The 7,618-nt window shown below is 39.5% G+C and overlaps 1 non-coding gene across 1 annotated transcript; it reads left to right on the top strand.

Moving 5' to 3' along the window:
* Positions 1–6,446: 6,446 nt before the first annotated feature.
* On the top strand, positions 6,447–6,553 carry LOC131217819 (small nucleolar RNA R71). Its single transcript, XR_009157409.1, has one exon. It is a non-coding gene; the product is annotated as a small nucleolar RNA R71 (small nucleolar RNA).
* The last annotated feature ends 1,065 nt before the right edge of the window (positions 6,554–7,618 follow it).

The following is a 7,618-nucleotide window of genomic DNA, read 5'->3' as shown; positions in this document are numbered from 1 at the left end:
CAATATATTTAGTACGAGGATGGTAAATCGAGTTCTTCACCAAATTGATCATGCTTTCGTAGTCACAATTTATTGGCACAGATATCTTCTGAAGCCCAAACTGATTTATCATCCCTCTCTAGCAAACACCTTCTTAGAAAGCTTCCATCACCGTCATATACTATAATTTTGTGGAAAGAGTTACCATAGACTGAAGTTTCAACATTCAATTGATCGATCCACTCCTGCTAGTACAAACGAGTATATGGAAGTCGATCTCTTGTTATCAACATTACTTGTATAATCGGCATCCTCGTATATAGCCTACCAACTTATCCTCAGACTTTTCAAATGTCAAAACGTAGTCTACTGTAATACTTAAGTAACCATTTAACTACCTCCAAGTATTGTTTACTGGGGTTAGACATGTATCTGCTCACAACACCTACTACATATGAAATATCAGGTCTCATAGAAACCATGGCATATATCAGACTACCAACAATACTCGAATAGGGCACACGAGATATCACCGAATTTTTTTCATCTGTAGTAGGACATTGTTCCTAAGAACTCTTAAAGTGACAGCATAGGGTGTGCTAACTGGTTTCACCATGTCCATACCGAACTTAATAAATACATTCTCAAGGTATTATACCTGTGATATGATGTTTTATTTAAACCAACACGATTTAAATGATTTTTAAACTCGCAAGTATACGAATCAGATGCAGATACGGTATGTATTACGAGATCGTTCCCACGAGGACCGGTCGTCACAATTCAAATCTATGATTCTCCTTAACTAATCCAACAAATAATGGAATGAATTACTAAGCACAATTTTATGAAAAACAATTAATTAAGAACAGGTAAGAAAATTCAATCAGAGAGAGAGCACTAGGACTTTCGAATCCACCCCTAATTATCCTAACCCTTGTTTTGTCTGTTGATTCACCTTGATCTAGATTGATACCACTTATACAGAGAAAGCACAATCTGTGTCCTTAATCGGGCATACAAACTGTCTAATTCCTTTAAGCAATGCCATGAATGACATATCCCATATCCTTGGTCGGGTACATGGAATGTACATTCATTAAAGCACCCTGTTTCTTCCTCTATAGGAAACTTGTTCTTGATCCGACATAAGCACCTATAATAAGCATCCAAACAACATCCATATATATACTTTAATCAAGTTCATAGATGGAGAAGTATAGAATTTAAACCCATAAAGCCCACTTAGAGAAAGAAACAAATTAATTGAAATTCAAAGTAAATCAACCAATACAAGAGCTAATCAAATTAGGGGCTTCATCTCAGCCCTAGCTGAGAGATTAGTGACCCATAAAATCCATAAAAAATATTAAATAAAATTCATAAAAGAAACGTCAAACCAAACAATCTCTCTCTCTCTTCTTTCTTCTCTTTCTTCTCTCCCTTGCTCCAGATCTGGAATCCCCTGGTTCTGAATGCCTTTCCCACGTCCAAAACTCCCCTTTTATAGCTGCTGGATGGCTGGGGTCGGTGGCAGAGTCGTAGAAGGACTCGGAGTACAAATTTTCGCAGCCGTGATCGGTGGGCCCCACAGAGGTATTTTCTGGAAAATCCACCCCGTCCATTGGATTCAGAACGAAATTTTAGTTAAGAATAGGTGGTTTTGAAGGTCCATTAGCGCGGCCCACAGAAGAAATCTCAAAAAACTCAGTTTTGAACGTCCCGGGGCAGTCTACTTTTGGCCTCTGTACCGCACACGTGTGTACGCATGGGCGAGGAATATCAACATGGTTTTGAAGCTCTCGAAGCCCTCTACACGATGGACGGATCAGATCTTCCGGAAGGTTGACGAGTGGGGCCCACTAATTTCTGCAAAAACTGGCAGCGTCCGTGCGTTTCGCGGACGCCAAACCAACTTCCGTGGCAATGGTGGGACCCATTTTGATAATTATTTCAATAATCCACTCCGTCCATTGCATGGAGGATGAAAAAACGGCTAGGAATGCCCAATTTCGAGTTAGAGTTGCGGTGGCCCACAGAGTTTTGAACTCACCGTCCGTTTTGCGTTTTTCAGCGATCAACGTCCGTACACATGCATGGAACCAAACGGACATCTAGGCGATGGTTATAACTGCCCCAGGAAGCGGATGGACGGTTTGGATTGTCCATTTGGACACTAGGTGGGCCCCACAACCGACGACCGCGGTCGGCTTGCGGAGACGCTGGACGGCTCTGCCGTTTTCGACGAAGAACCGCGAGTCAGCGCTGGCGCTGACCGAGATACGGGTACGGTGCACAGCTGGTGCAAGTGTGCACGATGCACACTCTGCATATATAGGTCCACTGTGATGATTTCGAGAAATCCGCACCGTCCATCCTTTTTCTCATATTATTTCCACCGTCAGGACCAAAATTGATGTATATCCAGATATCCAGCGGGCCCCACTTAATGAATTAAGGGGCTGATCTGGCCGTTAGACCACTTCCCGAGATCTTCAATGGCTGAAATTTAATATGTACGGTTAATTTATGGTCCCCATCACGTGTATGAAGTTTCGAGTTGATCGGATGGCGGGAAACATGTGATCTTGCATTCTAGACCCTTTTCGAGCCCCTTTGCCTTGCTTTCCTCAATCCCAGGCGTGTAAAATCTTCACTATTGGTTTTCTGGAGTCCATCCCGTGCTCTGGTAATTTTGGAGCGCCAAATCCATGTTCTTAACATCATCTTTCAGTACACACTCCTGATTTCATCCTGTAATAAAAACACGATTAAAATATGGCATTAAACCTTATCATGTACGTAAAATCAGGCAATTACTGGGGTCTGAGATGCAACATTCGATACTCATCACAACCCCCAACTAGCATTTTGCTAGTCCCGAGCAAAACATGCGAAAAATAATTTTAGAAATAAAAGACGATTCCTGTAAACTCAAGTGACTTGTGAACAGATAGCTGAGATGTGAAAATTCTAAGATTCATGAATGGTAAGTAGAATTTTCTCTTGAAATCAAGCTCACAGTAAACTTCATAATCAAGTTCAACATAGTAATCCATTAATTAGAACAATTGTAAACATTGAGTTCCATGAGTGTATAGTATCATCTCAGCTTACAATCATTAAAAGATCCAATTTGTCAATTTCATGCTAAAATTGGTAATTAACAATAGAATTGTAGCTTAACCTTTCAGCCTTCATATTTTTGATTTTCTTTATGAACAGTACGCCAAGGAAGGGAATCAAATCCTCATCTATAGGGAGCAAACCTATGGTGAAAACTCGTCGCCTCAATTTTTTTATAAGTCAACTATGGAGAATCAAATCTACACCTATAGGGAGCAAACCTATGGTGAAGATTATGTGACTTAGCCTTTTAATTCTTCTTTTTACTAAGTTAATCATTCAGTTATCGAACCAAAACTTAATGTGCAAGCGAGATGTGATATGTGAAATCATGACTCAATCAATGTTTACAACGTCTAATCATGGATTAACAATTCAAAATTGACTGTGAAATCAAGCAGATGGCCAAATCCAATAGTCATTAGTTACCAACATCATGTATCTTATAATGTTAAAATCACAACTATCCTTCAAAATTACTTTGAATTCAATAGAAATTCAAAATTTTTTTTAAAATTTTCACAGATTTTGCTCAAGACCAAGCAATTACTGATTAGGTACCCTAATCTCCCACCCCCAACCTAAAATCTACATTGTCCTCAATGTAAAAGAAATAAACAAGCAATGCACATGGGACAATGAGAATAAAAGAGGAGTGATGAAAAGATAATACCTGGATGGAGAATCAAGAAGCTTTCTCAAAATTTGTGAAAAATTTCAACGTAAAAGCGAGTTAGCACAAGAGAGAAATCAACATAAGCAAAAATAACAAAAAGAAAAACAAAAGAAGATCCTACCTATACCACTTTCGCAGGTGCTCTCGATTGCATTTAGCGCATGCAACAAGCCTTTAAACCCCTAGGTTACCCCTAGTGGACGAGTTGTAGTCTCGTGAGGGTTTGCAGTAATGTTACCCACAAACATTGAAGTAACTAACTAAGAAAAATGAAAATGAATGAAATAAAAAGCAATACAATAAAGCAAAAGGCTGGGTTGCCTCCCATGAGCGCTAAGTTTAACGTCTTCAGCCAGACAAGAACGGACCATGAATGAAATAATCTTTATAACCAGGGTCCGCCAAAGAAATTACCTCAACACTTTCATTAACCGATCCCAAACAAGTGATGTGAGTTCCCATGAACTGTGCTATCTGAAATAAGGCAACTGACACTGTCGTTAAATAATTTAAGGACTTCTGCTCGAACGACTTCTTCTATGTTAGGATCACGCTTCCTTTGCATGTTATGCGATATTACCACAGCATGATCCATCCATACAGTGGGGCATACTCCCTGGATTTTTTCTATCTTCCGTTCAATTGCTGCCTTATATGCTCTAAGAACATTAAGCAGCCTGCTCGCCTTTGTCTTCTCAGAGTTACAAACTGTGCTGTCAGGAAGAGTCTCAGAGGGATGAAGAGGTTCCACTTTCGCTCTCCATTTTTTAGTCTCCAATATAGGAGTAGAGTCGAGCAACGCATTGACTTCATGGATGGGACTATCAATGTCAAAATCCATGCCCGATTGTGCTAAGCAGGTCTCAAGAGGATCTTCAAAAGATGTATGGAAGGAGTCCTGCACAATGCTCTCGATCATGTCCACTTCAAATATGTCATCCAAATCTGAGGGTTGTTGTCCTGCATTAAAAACATTGAGTTTAATATTCATGTTACCAAAGGACAATTTCATAACTCCATTCCTGCAATTGATAATAGCATTAGATGTGGCCAAAAATGGACGACCCAAAATGACTGGGATCTGACTATGAAGATTCTGGACAGGCTGAGTATCTATAACTATGAAATCTACTGGAAAATAAAATTTATCAACCTGGATTAACACATCTTCAATAACACCCCGGGGCACCTTGACAGATCTATCAGCTAGTTGTAATGTTACCTTAGTCGGTTTCAACTCACCAAGTCCTAGCTGCTCATAAACCGAATATGGTAACAAATTGACACTCGCCCCTAAATCAAGTAATGCCTTCCCGATCTTATGATCTCCTATGCCGCAAGAAATGGTGGGAGCTCCTGGATCCCTAAATTTAGGAGGGGTGTTATGTTGAATCATGGAGCTGAGCGCTCTGCAAGGAAGACTTTCTTATGAACATTCTGCTTACGCTTTTGAGTGCATAAATCTTTAAGAAACTTAGCGTAAGCAGGGACTTGCTTGATAGCGTCAAGCAACGGGATGTTGACTTGCACTTTTTGAAACACATCCAAGATTTCATCAAAGTTATTTCTTTTCTTTATTGGTGCCAGACGTTGAGGAAAGGGTGCTTTAGGCACATAAGGTGGCACATTAGTGGCTCTTGGAGAGTCAGAGAGCTTTTGGACTTTGGATGCATTGGTATGACTCTCTGCTTCATCTTGATCTTCTGTTTTAGAATTTGAGTCATCCCCAGGTATCTCTATTCTGTTATCAATCTGCTTGCCTGACCTAAGGGTAGTGATCGATTTGGCCTGTTCATGATATTGCCCTTGGTTGGAATTAGAGCCAATCTCATACTGTCCCTTTGGATTAGCCTCAGGTTGGCTAGGGAACTTGCCCTTCTCTCTCTCACTCAATGTGGCAGCTAGTTGACCCATTTGTACTTCCAGCTTGGCAATGGATTGTGCATTTGCATGTAAGCTTTGCTGGTTGGCCAGTAAGGTTTGTTGGGTGTCTTTTTGGAATTGGAGAGAACTCTGCATGAAAAGATGGAGTGTATCCTCAAGAGATGGTTTCCTTGATTGTGTAGGCAGTTGTTGATATTGTGGAAACTGTTGAGGTTGTTGACTGCCAACTTGGAGGTGCGGTTGCATGGGAGGATTTCCAGATGGTCCTCCTTGTTGTGGTCCTTTTGCCCAAGAGAAATTTGGATGTCTAGCCCACCCTGGGTTGTATGTGTTTGAGTAAGGATCATTCCCAGATTTTTGAAAAGTGTTCATAGCATGAACTTGTTCAGAGAGAAGTTCTGGGAATGCTGCACCAGATGGACAAGACTGCATAGGATGGGCAGGACTAGAACATGTGGCATATGCTTCGACTTGAGCTGTTTGTGGTGGTCCATTATTTAATACCAGAGCATCAACTTTCTTTGTCAGGTTATCAAGCTTGGCGCTCAGCTCTGGCATGACTCCTATCTCATATATACCACCTCTCTTTTGTGGTTGGGGACTTCTGTCACCTCTATTTGAATAATCCCATTGCTGGGAATTTTCGCACAAGGTTTCAAAGAAGTTCCACGCTTCGACATCACTTTTGGTCATAAATGACCCTCCACTGGTGGCATCAACCATGCGACGGTTCTGTGGTGTCAAACCGTCATAGAAGTATTGAACTTGTTGCCACTTCTCAAAACCATGGTGAGAACATTTAAGAAGCAAGTCCTTCCATCTTTCCCAACATTCATGAAAGTGCTCGCCCTCTTTTTGTGTGAAGTTAGTAATTTCTCTACGGAGGGCATTGGTTTTGTGAACGGGGAAGAACTTGTTTAAGAACTTCTTAGACAGTTGGTCCCATGTAGTGATAGATCCAACTTCTAGAGAATTCAACCATGCTTTCGCCTTATCCTTCAAAGAAAAAGGAAACAGGCGTAGGCGGATCGAATCGTCTGAGAAGTTTTGGAACTTAAAGGTGGAGCAAATGTTTAAGAATTCTTTCACATGATGATATGGGTCCTCCTTATCCAATCCATAAAAGGATGGCAACAATTGTATGACTCCAGGTTTAAGTTCAAAGTGTGCTACCGTAGTGGTTGGCAACACTATGCATGAAGGCGCATTAAATTGGACAGGAGCTGAATAATCTTTAAGAGCTTTAACTTCAGTCTCATTCGCCATTTCAACAGGATTATTTCTCAATCTTTCACGAATTGTTCTTTCAATCTCAGGATCAAACGGTGCTAGTTCTATATTCAGAGATCTACGTCCTAGCATAAACTATGTTATCAATATAAGAAAGAAAACTAAACTAAGATGCAACCTAAGATGAATAAAACTAAAGGAAAAAGTTATGAATTCCTAAAAACAAGAGAAAGCTATGTAAATGAGAATTGGAAAGAAGAACCCGAGAAAAGGAGATGATGAATGTCTGAAGATTTGAGAGCTCCTCCTTTTGAAGACAATGTTATTTAGCAGCTTCCTTCCTTAATTCCTGTAAACAAAAAGAAAACAAAAATAAATTAAATTTACTAAAATAATGCTAGAAAAAAAAATTCCTAAGCAACGGTTAATTTCTAAAAAAGAAAGTTTATAATCTTAGAAATAAAAACTAAGTTTCTAAAAAGGGAAAAAATTTCTAAAACTAGAAAATAGAAAGTTACTTGAAAGAAGAATCAGAATCTAGAATTAGAAAATAGGAAATTTCTAAAAATAAAATAAAATAGCCTAGAAATAGAAACTTTCTAAAAAAATAAAACCTTAATTCTAAAAATAGAAATTAGAAAAAAAATAGAAAATTTGGAAATAGATTACCAAATTAGTAGTTTATGTCAGGTCCCTACAAAACAGGAAATAGGTTAGTTTCTA

This window comes from Magnolia sinica, chromosome 10 (assembly GCF_029962835.1).
Source record: "Magnolia sinica isolate HGM2019 chromosome 10, MsV1, whole genome shotgun sequence".
Lineage (NCBI taxonomy): Eukaryota > Viridiplantae > Streptophyta > Magnoliopsida > Magnoliales > Magnoliaceae > Magnolia > Magnolia sinica.
This window is presented reverse-complemented; position numbering and strand designations above follow the sequence as displayed.